The following is a 13,185-nucleotide window of genomic DNA, read 5'->3' on the forward strand; positions in this document are numbered from 1 at the left end:
TTCCTGTAGCATTTAATAACTGCATCCTCAGTCTGCACTTATCACAGACTGCCTAATATTATGTTTTTTTGTATGTACTATTTCTTCTGACTCTAAGGCTATGTTTTTTGTACTCTACCTGGCTGTCTCTCTAGGATTGTTTTTAATGCTTAAATTATTCCATGCATAGCAGAAATAGCTGATAAAGAAATATTCAGGGCTAAAGCTTGTAGGAATGGTTGTTCTGGGCTACCGAGAGTCACAGTGCATCATTGTTTTTCAGATTCCCTACCAGTTTTTATTTCTTGTTTCTCTTTTGGGCCTTTACTGTTGTTTAAAAGTGGAACCAACATTTATTCATTCATTCGAGGTACTAAACTGTTTAGAAGGTTATAAAGTAGATTAAATATGCATACCGCATACCTTCGACTGCAATTTATATACATGCTTATATGTCTCCCATACTTGAATGTAAAATTCTTTTTTTTTTTTTTTGAATGTAAGATTCTCGTGGAAAGGAACTAATTATTATGATCGTATTTTTAGCCTTTAGATGATACTTGGCACCTAGTAGACTGCCTACTTACATTTGTTTCATGGATATATGAATCAATAATAGTGTAAATTTCTAAAGGTGTTCACAGACTAAGTTAAGAAGACAAAATATGTGCACAAGGTAATCAGAGTACAAATAGTGTATAAATAGAAAGGAGATGCCAGACAAAGTACTCAAATAAAAACATATTAGGAGTTAAGTGAAAGAGAGAGAGAAAAAAATAAGTCTCACAGAAGGGATGGGAGAAGGATTCCTGGAGAAGCTGGCATTTGAGCAAGGCCAGAGGAGGGTAGAAACAGAAAAGTGGAAATGGGACATTTTACTAAATGGAACGGTGCTGATTGGTCCTACCAAAATTTTTTCATTCCTTTATATTTATTAAGGAAAAACACCCATTTTTCCACATCTGGTGAGTTTTTAGTTGAACTGTGATCGTCTTTCCCTTACAAAAAGCTTCCCTCCCCCCACCCCCATAAAAAAAAAAAAAGTCTTACAATATGTAGCTGCACAGCAGGGTTTTATTTTAAGGACAATGGCATTTTTACCTCCTGTTTTGTGTGAGGGTCTGTGGGTTGTAGGAGATGAGAAAAGAGAGTCCCCAGCTGCCACAGCCCAACAAAACCACTGAAAATGATGACTGCATCCATTTTCACCAATGCCACATTCTGAAAGTGATCTTTTTGAAAGGAGGATTGCAAATAGCTGCTGCTTCTCAAAACTGCAATTGCTTTTCATGATGCGGCCTGGCTGTCTCTGTGCTGACGCAGCTCCCAGCATCGCACCAGGCTGCCTTTGAACTGTTAAAAGATATTTCATTCCCAACAATAAAAAGAGCATTCTACAAAAGCAGAGAGGACTTGTTTTTAATAAGCTGAAATGGATGAAACAGGCAGTCGTGAAGTAAAAATGATTATGAGGCTGGGAAATGGAGACATAGTGAATGCCCCTCCCCTATGCCACCCAGATTTAGGCAATGTTCTCTACCTCTGGGTGATGCTCTGAAAAGATATGCATAAACAGGGGTGGGAAGTGAATACTAGGGAAAAAAATAGATATGATTTAAAGGACGTGGCATTTTCTGCACATACAATGTGCTATACTTGGAAGAGCTTGGTTGTTAGGAGAAGGTTTGGATTCCAGCTCTGTCCCTTACCCTTACCGGGTTTTTAAAAAATTTATTTTGTTATTTTTAAAATTTTCTAAATTGCTTAACCTTTCCAAGTTCAGGTTGCTGCAGGTGAAGCTTGTATTAATTGTCAATGTTGTTGTGGGGGTACTGAGATAATGTCTATCAACCTAGTTGGACCTAACAAGTGTCAGTGTCTTCTCTTATAGGCTGCCTACTTTCCCTTCTCTATATAGTACATGAGGGAAAACTCTCTGTAAGGGACTTCTCAGATCACTGGATGCACTTCACATTCGTACTGGAATGTGGGCAGCTTTATCTTTCACTGAAAAGATGGTGCTAATCACCTACCATCTGTAGTGTTTCTGCATGTACTTATCTGTTCCTAATGGTGATGTGTTGGTATGCTAGGATAGGAATTGTACCCTTTTTCTCTGTTCTTCCTCCATCTTCATTTCTCATTTCGCTCATTGGGTATAGTCCATACAACTTGGTAAGAATCAAGTCAGTGCTTTCAGACAAAGTCTTTCCTTTTTCAAGGACATGACAGGATTAGAAACCAAATTTTGTTGCTGGAAAAGGCCTAGGAGAATATCTGTTCCAAGCTCCTCATACTGATGAGGAAATAGAAGCCTAAGCATTAGCTTACTTGCCCGAGACGTAAGGAAAGTTAGTGGCCAGGTTCACATTAGAGCCTAGATTTTGGCTGCTCAGTTCAGGTAGCTTTTCAATTAATTGTTCTCATACCTCTCAATCATTCCAAACTTGGCTTTTTTCCAACTTTTTCAGAACAAACAACCACAGTAAAACCAAATTTCACATTTAAGGCCAGCCAACCGAGATCTCGAAAGGGCTGGTTCCGATGGTGACTATCTTTTGGAAAATATTAGAGATAACCACTTGGAAGATTAATTTTCATTCTTTGGTGATAATACTAAATGCACTCTTTTTAAAACACACATGGACATGAACAGGAGCATGTGTTGTACACACGCATGTTTACACACAGATACAGACAGAAACACGCACACAGTTCTATTCTTTCTTGCGGTTAGTTAGTTGCCCAGTCTCTTTTGATGACTGCACTATCTCTGGCATGAAGCGCTATGACTTTTTGTTGTGGGGACTGCAGTATGCAAATTGACTGGAGTCAATCCTACCTGATTTTCTAAATTGCCTCTGCTATAACAATTCTCCCTGCCGGGTAATAAGCCATTGAAATCAAACAATGGGATTGATTACACATTCCTCACTCTGGGGAAAATCCATTAGTTTTACCTGAATAAAAACTGCAGAACAGGGCCCAATTTGGGGTAAGTAGTGTACAAAATTCTCTAGGAAGCACGGTAAAAATAAGTTTGAAAAGCTTACACATTACTCTTTAGCCACAGGGAATATCAAGCACACAGAATTTTATTTACAAGTAACTTAAAGACACGCTTAAGTGAGTATCACTCGACATAGTCGGAATTGACAGAGCACACAGTTACTCTAGCTTGGGTCTTGGAGTAGAGGGAAGGCTCCAGGTGAATCCTAGAATCGTTATAGCTCTATCAGAAATCCACAAGTCTCCAGCTTGAGATTTTTCAATTTCAAGCCACAGATAACTAGTATTTGGGAGATCAGGAGAGACGTCTCAGCTCTTAAATCACTAGCTGTTTTACGTTGGATAAATTATTTAACCTTTCTGAATCTCTGGTTCCTAATACCTAGATCGTGTTTAAAATACCTGCTCTACCTCGTTCCTAAGCTTGTTGTGAGTATCATGTGAAACCGTACAAAAAGTGACTTGAAACTGTTAAGTGCATTGCAAATGCAGGGAATTTTTCCTGATCAAGGCAGTCATTTTTTGCTAAGTTTATGTAATGATAGTTCTATAAGAAACAGAGCTCAGCCATTGGGGAGGTTGGCTCTCTTCTCCTGATCTAAACTCATGCACAATGGAGACAGTGTAGTCAGACTTTGGAGTCAGATAAACTTGTATTCACATTTTACTGGCTCTGTGTTCAGTGGCAAATTTTCCAAATACCACGACTCATCTGTAAATCTGGCATAGAAATAATACTTACCTCACAGAGCTATTGTGAGAACCAGCAGTGTAGTGTACAGGACACGAATGTCATGCAATTCATGTCACTTGTTATCAGCAGAGAATAACTGCAACATGCAGTTTTTTCACATGGTGCCTTTTTTGAACCAAGCAAGAAATGTAGTGCCTGGTGCAGTCTGAATTCTAGGCCAGAGTTATTCAGATTTCTCTTCCCTTCACAGGAGGGACTTCTAAGGACCTGTAAGAGGACTGATGTGACATTGCAGTCTTTGAGATTTTGTTCCCTGGATGATGAATTCCACTAAGTGTGGTATTAGGTTTTTTGCATCATACACCAATATTAGTATTTACAGTGCCTACAGTGGAGGCTGGCACATGACCAGATGCTTAATAAACACTTTTGCATGAAAGAGAAATCTGTGGCTTGTGTAAGGACAAATAGAAACAAAGAATATGAGTCAATTTCTTTTGCTGAAAATAATGGAAGAGATGTCTCTCTCCTCTCTTTCGTCAGAATTTTTACCTTAGAAACTAGTAAATTTAAGTACTTTCTCCATTTCTTGGAAATGCATGATTTTAGAAGCTAAGACTTTTTTTTTTTTTTTTTTTAATATTATGCCCTAGGAATGTCTTTCTCAAGGACTTGATGCCCATCTCTGAAATGTAAACAGCAAAGGAGGTAGTACTTCTGTCTCCTAGTTTTTATGGGAAGGTAGGGGCCTAAATTTGCTCTAAGTTCTAAAATGCTTCCTGTCATAAAGATGTAAGTTTTTTTGTGCGTTATTTATTTTTTTTCCACACCTTCTTTCCCTTTTGGAGAAAGTCAATTAGCTAGCATAGATGGTCACTCCAATTACCAGGTAAAGGTAGAATTAATGATGTGTGACCAAAAATGTATTCGAGTCCTCTTACTTGAGGATTAGTTATTAGTTATCTTGAAAACATATGCAGACAAAAAAGAGGCCACATAGTAAGTCTGTCAAGCTCTGAGGAGGCCTGCATGGTGGGCCATACAAACTCAGAGACCTAAAGTAACCACACAGGATGGTCTGAACATAAAAATTCCTAACTAAAAGTGGGTCATAACCTGTAGTTTCATCCTAGGCCTATAACTTCATTGACAAAGGTCAATCACTACTTTAAGTAACCTACTGTCTTTCTGCATCTAAGATAACGTACCTTTGAAATGTCAGAGTAATCTTCTTTTCCAGACCTGTCAAGTCACAACCACGAGCATTGGAGAAAGAGACCACGGAACACCTCACTGTATTCTTGTTCCCCGAATACCACCTCTGTGTGCTGTAAATTTTCATTATTAACTATCCTGTACCCACCAATGTAAAAAAAAAAGTATATGTTTCTCTATTTTGCCTTTTTATTCAATACCAAAGATTTCCTCATGCTTTGCTTTTTCCTGTCCCTTAATCTACCACCAACGGACATCATGTAACCCTCCTTATGTCTCCTCCTTTGAATGTATAAAATAAGCTGCGAAATTGCCATTCTCTGGAGCATTTTCTCAATCCATTGACATTTTGCTTCCTGTCAATTATCATTAGTTTGGCTCAAATAAATTCATAAATTCTCTCCAGATTTGGATGTCTCTTAAGTCAACATATATATGTAATGGGATGTATCTCCTTGGCTATATCGAGGGGTGAGGTTTCTTTCTGACTTTGTAGTCTCGGTGGATTGACTCTGATGCATACCACATTCTAGTTTAATGCTTATTCAAATATAAAGGTTTTCTTTTTTTATTACCTTTTGTGAAGAGGTATTGTGGGTTGGAATAGATATTTTTGTTTGTTCAATTTTTTAATTATATTCCCCCTACACTTGCTAAGCAGAGCATCATGTTCTCCTGTTTAAATGGTATCTGAAGAAGACCATGGAAATAAAGAATGGCCAGTAGAAATTCATATCAACCTGACACTGCTGTGTTCTGCATTGGACAATAAGCTGCATTTTTCTAGGATCTTTCATTCAGAAGCTACTAGGGTTTTTATTATTAAATTGGGAACAGACAGAACTGGAGTTCTTGGCACTTCTATGTGAAATATATACAAGCCCAAATCTGTACCTAGTTTAATAAATCTGTTGAACAGATTAAATAGAAAGCACTGAGAAGGTGTGAATCATCCTTAATCTTCCTAAGGAGAAAAGAATTTTGAAGACTAATGATGGCAGTTTAAATGCTACCGTTCTTAAACTATTTCTTTGTGTAATTACAAACATTCAATAAATATGCCTACCTCTTTTGAAACTTAACTAGGTTATTCTTCAATTGAGTAAGATTTAAGAGTTTCAACTGACTAAGTCATTAATAAAGATTAGTTCCCTTCTGTCATCTAAAGAAAATTCTAATTCACTAATCATAAATTTTCATTGGCCTCTGGCAAGGGTTGCCCTCATTACTTGCAAGTTTTCTAGAAATTAAAAAAATGCTTGGCAGTTTGTATGGAAAGGGGATTTCTGGAGCCTTTGCTAAACAATGGATTAAATATTTAATACTCTGCTAAATAGGGGAAGACTTTCAGACAACTTAACACAAATGAAATAACAGAAGCAAGTGAACATATTGAGAACAAAGGAAAATAATTGTTAAATAAAAAATAAGGGTCTGTTATAGCCAACATGAATATGTGAGGAGACAAGACTACTAAATGTAATACGGAATCCTGTATGGAATTCTGAAGTAGAAAAAGAACAATAGGTAAAAAACTAAAGAAATCTAAATAAAGTATGCAATTTAGTGAATAATAATACATCAATAGTAGTTCTCTAATTGTTATGTAGTTAAATGTACCATTCTAATGTTAGATATTAATAATAGTGTAAACTAAGTGTAAGCTATAGGAATTCTCCAGGTGGAGGCAGGAAGAGCTAGAGCTTAGACAAATGCCTTAGGTGAAAATCCTAACATATTTTATCTGTTTTTATATCCCTGGGCCCAGCACAGTGTATACTAAGTAAAAATTCTGTTTAATATTTACCCCTACTCCTCTCCTGTTAGCTCCCATTTCCTGCCCCATCCCTCCTACACATACACATCCCACTCTGTTGATAAAATCCGTGCCTCTTGGTTGAGTCTGCCCAAGTTCTGACAAGACTAAAACACAGAACACAGCCTACACCAACAAATTTGGCTATTTGGTATTTTCTTATAGTTTAAAGAACTGGGATGCTTCCAACTGTCCTTAAAAATGAAAGTTAAATTGATTTAAACACTAATGCACAAAAACTTATGCTCTCACAGTGTAATCTGCAAGACTGTATATTGGGCTAAAAATAAAATTGTCATCGACACAATGGTAAGTCCCTTTAATAAACCTATTAATATAAGTAATTCATCCAGTGCCTATATCTGGCATTAAATCTAGATCATATCTGAACTAGATAACCTAACAATGTGTATCTTAGTACAATGTTGGAGTTGGAATGGATTTTAGAGACTGTTTTGTCCAGCACCTTCATTTAAGCCTGGGAAAGTTACCTGGTTTGTCACTTCATCCCATAAAAGTATGAGGAGGAACTAAAGTAGAATGAAAAAAGAATATGTAGATAATAGTTTGTGATACTGATTCAACCATTAAAATTAGCTTCTCCAGGGAGAACTTTTCAGAACTATTAAGTCTTATAAATATGATAGATGGGAGGACTAGTTCATTCAAGGATAGAACATGCTTACATGCTATAGCTTCAAAGCCCTGAAGTGGGTTCCCTGCTCTAAAAATTACTCTCAAATGCCAACTGGCCTCAGATTCCTTTAGCAGCCAACATCAATTTTATTCCATAATTAAGGGCTTAAGATAAAAATATCCTTGGTATTATTCCTTTTGTCTTTCCCTTCTTTAAAAGGGTTATCAGGTGGTAGACAGAAGCTGACTACCAAAAATGGCCATAGGGAAATCCAGTGCAAAGATTAAGCATTTATATAAATTAAGAAGATTGGAACAAGTTTGCTTTTCAGCAGGGCCAATTTCTTAGGAACTCTGATTTCAGGGTACGTAGGAGCACAGTGAGAACCAGCATTGATGACTAGCTGACAACTCAAACAGGTACTTTGGAGGTAGGTTTGTGTGTGGTATATCTAGTTTAATCTATGCAACTTTGGGAAAATCAATTAACTTTTCTGAGCCTTAATTTTATCACCTACAAAATGTAAATAATGTCACAGAATTAGATAAAGGATTCAAATTAATAAAGTGCATAAAAAGTAGGAAATCCATAGCAAATGTTAAATACATTGTTTTATCTTTCTCTTTCTTTAGTCCCACTTCCTATTCCACATCTAAATACAAAACCCTGAGGTCACAAAATATTTCCAAATAGTCACAGGATGTAGGGTAAACAGAAGATCAAAAAAGAGTATGACTGAGAAAATAGGAATAAAGTGAAAAGTCTTCATATGTATGTTTGATAACAAGTAAAGGGGCGAGAGGAGAGATGGCCAGCTGGGTGCTGACCATAGAACATCGTGGTCTAGATTGGCTTGTCCATCACCTTCCTTACCCCCAGCTATATGCATTTTATTTTCTTTAGCAAATTCTTTTTCGCTATATTTTTAATCACTTCCAAATGGAAATGATAGAGCCTGACAGAAATGAACATGTACAAAACTATTACAGTTCTTTGAGGCTAATTCAATATTTGTTCAATGTGTATAACTATGTTCTTATTTTTATTTTAAAAGTTTTTCCTGTCAGAAAGTGTTTTTGAATCCTTACTCAATGCCACATTCTTTTTAGAAGTTTTTTAAAAAAATTTTCATGCGTCTTACATGTAAATAGTAAACAGAAAGATAATAGTGAGAAAGTCCTACCTCCCCCAAAATATTAAAGTAGGAAATAAGAAACGAAGGTAAGATTGTTTTTTGGGAGTAAAACTAGAAAACAAACATAAAGAGCTCAAACATACCTCTACAAATTCTATACAATGAGCTATATAAATCTATAAAAGTTATATCTTAATCAGGCAGAATGGCTAGGGCCTTGTCTGGAATATAAAGTTATTTACATGTACAGAGAGAATGTGTCCTTTAGAAGGAATGTTAGTTAGCAATAGAAACATAGGATGCTGAGAAGCAAACACTGGTAGTGAAAAAACTCCTAACCCACTTAGGGGAATGATTTTACTAGTTCTAGACCCAAGTATAAAATCCATTCTGCAGCTCTGTTCCTATAGTAAGGCAGTTGCACCCAAATGCTTATTTTGATAACTCTCACCACGTAATCTAGGAGACCACAAACCAAGGTCTGGGGGTCCAAATCTGGCCCATCAGCCTATTTTTGTAAATGAAGTATTCTGTTTATGTACTGTATACAGCTGCTTTCTTCTACAACAGCAAAGCTGAGTAGTCACAGTTGTGACTAAAACTGCATGATCTGCAAAGCCAGAAATATTTAGTCACTATCCCTTTACAGAAATTTTCTGCTGACCCCTGATAATTCAGCCAATTTGCCTTGATTTCATGCTCACCAAACAACTTTTGATTCAATGTGGTTTGTTTGTTTACTCCTGTACATACTTCTCACTGGGAGAAAGACAACTTGCAGAATAGTAATAAATCAATCTGTTGAAAATTTCTATCTTTTTATCTGTTATGAGACACTCTCTGGGGAAATTCATGTTTACATATCTGAGCTCAAAACTGGTGGACCGATCTGGTGTCTAACCCCAATGTATTGTCACTTGAGTTTGTCTGGAGGTCAGCCCGTCTTCTCTGGGTAACTTTGGAAATTACAATGCATCTTTGTTTTGTTTTGTTTTGTTTTGCTTTTTTTTCCTGATAGCATTCTTTGAATTCTTAATTCGTAAAGGAGGAAGTTAAAATTCAGAGAGAGGAAGAAAGAAAATTAACACTTATCGAGCATCTATTCTGTGATAGGCTCACAGCTGTTTCCTTTATAATGGCATTTAATCTTTACAAACCCATGTAAAAGATATAAAACTGAAGTGTATACTTCCACACATGTGGAGTCAGAGGCTCCAAAAGGGTAAGGCCAGTGCTCGCTTTGCAGGACACATACTAAAATTGGAACAATACAGAGAAGATTAGCATGGTGCCTGTGCAAGGATGACACACAAATTCGGGAAACATTTCGTATTTTTAATCCTTCTCCTGTTTTAGCTCCTGTAATAAAGGTGTTTATTGTGTAGGGGGAGGGGGGGAGGGTAAGGCCACATTGATTTGTTAGTGAAGCCAGGATTTGAAACCAGGTGCTCAGACTTTTCACACGACCTATACTGCCTGGCAGAGTCTTCTGTCACGAGGCTTAAGAAAGCAACACCATATGCCTTTGTCTTTTCCCCACACTGAGGTGTATTCTTGTTCTTTAATAAACACAGATTAAGTTAGAAAATCCTAGAGATTTTAAAGGTGTAAAATTTTAAAACAATCCCTGACTACTTTTACATGTTCACCCATGCTATTGCATAAAAAAAAAAATTGGTGCCACCACGGCCTGATGTTCATGAATAACGGTTCCTGAAAAAAAAATATTTTTTTCAAAACTGGTTTTGTACTTGAAGTGATTTAAATGTTGTACTTTGAATTCATTGCAGCAAGAACATATTTTAGAATTTCTGAAAGCTGAACAGAATGGAAGGTTATCTATAACATGAGCATAATCACAGTCATAATATCTGTTTAAAATAAAACACTGAAAAGAATTAAATGTTCCCTTCAAGGCAAACTCAAAGAAATTTCGACATAAAATAGATTGTAAACTTGCAGTTAATGTTGCTTGCTGAGTCCCATTCTTTAGGAGTTCAGAACCTCTGAAAAGCTTTTGGTTATTATTTTTCAGTCCTAAAGGAAACCAGCCTTTAGAAATAGAGCTAGTCCCACCCTTTCATACAATGGCTGCACACTGCCCTGATTTTGATTTGTAAATGTTCTACCTGAGTGTACTTGTCTTCTTATTGAGATCAAAAACTCTTAGATGGCAAAGTATATCTCAATGGCACTTAATTTACTACTGTTCAGGTGGTGAGTGTATCATAAAACCATTAGCCAATACATCATATTTTATAAGATAGGATTTTAAACAAATAGGTCATAAATTGAATTATATATAAAATATTTTTCTTAAGTTTCTTTTCCCAATTCCTCTGTTCATTTTTAAAAATAGGGAACTAGAAGTAAACCCCAAGGGGCTGTGAACTCAAATGAGGAAACACACTGACAAAAGTTATTTGGAAAATTTTAGTCACAGAGGTTAGCCCTGGAAGGCACCTCTGAGATCGCCTAATTCAACCCATTCTATAAGTGCATCCCATAAAGCCCAGAAACATTAAATAATAAGTTCAAGGCCACAGTGCTTATTGGTAGCAGAGCTGGGAGGAACAACTGGAATGCCTGGCTCCAAGTTAATCTGCTGTACTGGCTCTCTAGGAAAAATAAAAGTTTACATTTCCTTTAGACTTGTTTGAGAAAAACAGTCTCTAAAATTTGTGAAGGTATTCTAGGTCTCCTTAGTCTTGGCAGTAAAAGGGCGATATATTTCGTAGAAGGTTGTCGATGTGACAAAAATCTGGTTTAAGCATGAGCAGAGGAGGAGGATGGGGTATTGGCTCACGTAACCAAACTAGGTGTTGTGCTGGCTATGGGTGAGTAGACATAGTCTCAAACACTAATTGGATCCTCTTTGCACGTCTCACATCTTTGCTCTTTCGTGTGCGTTAACCAGGCTGGTTGTCTCTGTGAGGCTGGAACCAGAACTTCAGGTAGCTATAGGCTTAATTCTTACTGCCTCATAACTAATGTGGAAAGAGGACTCTCTACCAGTATTTATAGGGTAAATTCTAGCAGAAAATGTGGATGGGTTCTGGTGAACTTGTCTGGACTGACCACTGTGGTTGAGAAGTTGATACTGGAACAACTCTAACTGGAATCATGTACCAGGAGTCAGCAGGCTAATAAGACTGAAGCTCACTTCAAATCACATTTAGAGTATAAGAAATTCAGGCTCCCAAAGGAATTGGGAGTGATGTCACCGGATCAAGGAGAAGGGATGCTCTGGGCTGTCAAAACAGCAGGTGACAGATGAGAAGTTAGAGTGGCTGAAGACTTGCTTTGCCCCTAGAGAATATACTAGGCATTTAGCAATATTTTTAGCCTGCTCAGCATCTGGACCTCTTAAGTTCTCTTAGGAAAGCAAGAATCTCATGAGCTTTGGTGGGAGGCATAAGTCATCTTCTACTATCTATTTTCTATAGAAGTTGAAAATGCCAGACACTTGGTTTCCCAGTTTCCTTTGTAACTAAGGCACGGGAACTTGACCTAGATACAGCCAATGTCTTGGATTTTGAGTCATGAATTGGTGATACTAATAGTCAGTTCATAGTCAATAGCAAACACAATATCCAGTCTAAGACCAGTAGCAGCAGCACCAGTGGATGCAGTATTCAGCGGGTTGCAACAGTGGTATCCTAACAAGACTGGAATCGTAGTTTGAATTTGAAGGTGATCTCGTCTGTTATCCAACTTTATTTGTTTCTGTACATTTCTGAGCCTGTTTCTCTAGCTCTCTTGGCAATACTATGAGCTCCCAGGAACTTATAATGAATTAGTTTTCTGATTAATCAATCTAGGCTCAGTTTTTGTGGCTTGCTACTAAGATAGAGAAAACTCATGTACTTAAGTATCCCAGCCCCAGGAAACTCTGGCAATTTCCTATTGTTTGAGAAACTTCATACCTCTCCTCTTTGAGAAGTTTTGATTAACAAGTTGCCATGTATTAAGTATAGGTTATTTTTAATACTTGATTATACTTATATCAATAAATATTAAAAAATTCCAAAGGCATATTTTTAGTCTATACCATCCCACAGTGGACAGGTGTCATCATTGTTAAATACTGTGGAATTCAATATTTCTCTTGGATTTCAGTATTGAGAACTCAAAGTCACCATTACCTTCTCGGATTTCCTCTTTCAGTTCTACTAAGTAATGATGCCAATAAGTAGTTTACTTTCAACTAAACTCTCAGGCAGAACATGTCATCCACCCTTAAAAGAAAAAAATATCCTAATTCCCATTTTCTCAATAGCTAAAAGAAAAATAAGCAAGGAGAAAAACTAAAACTTCAGTGATAAACTTTCAATGCAAAGTCAGTATTTAATTTAAATCAGAGTTAATATATCCCTTAGGACATCTGATATATTAATGGTAGAACTGAGTACCTTAAATTGCCAAAGTTGCTTTTAATATAACAACGTGAACTTCCAGTCCTTTTTACAGTTTTAAGTAGAAAATAAAATTTATACTAAAGTTGCTAAGGAATGATAAGAAACTGTTGCTAAGGCTAAATACCATCTGAAAATATCCATCATGTCACTAAAGAATTTATTAATTTATCTTCTCTCTGGTCTGTTTTGAAAAAGGATGCACATACACATGGTTGCTAAGGATAGATGTCATTGACCCCTGAGTAGCCCAGGTTAATCTACCACAAATATCTTAACATGCTG

General features: G+C 36.7%; 1 protein-coding gene and 1 non-coding gene across 40 annotated transcripts in view; one reads left to right on the plus strand and one right to left on the minus strand.

Moving 5' to 3' along the window:
• Positions 1-13,185, minus strand: part of PTPRD (protein tyrosine phosphatase receptor type D) — a 1,934,582-nt gene that overhangs the window by 609,623 nt on the left and 1,311,774 nt on the right. The gene's annotated exons all lie outside the window — the stretch shown is intronic.
• Positions 9,717-9,822, plus strand: LOC118601052. Its single transcript, XR_004950156.1, has one exon. It is a non-coding gene; the product is annotated as a U6 spliceosomal RNA (small nuclear RNA).

This window comes from Rousettus aegyptiacus, unplaced genomic scaffold (genome assembly GCF_014176215.1).
Source record: "Rousettus aegyptiacus isolate mRouAeg1 unplaced genomic scaffold, mRouAeg1.p scaffold_m13_p_3, whole genome shotgun sequence".
Lineage (NCBI taxonomy): Eukaryota > Metazoa > Chordata > Mammalia > Chiroptera > Pteropodidae > Rousettus > Rousettus aegyptiacus.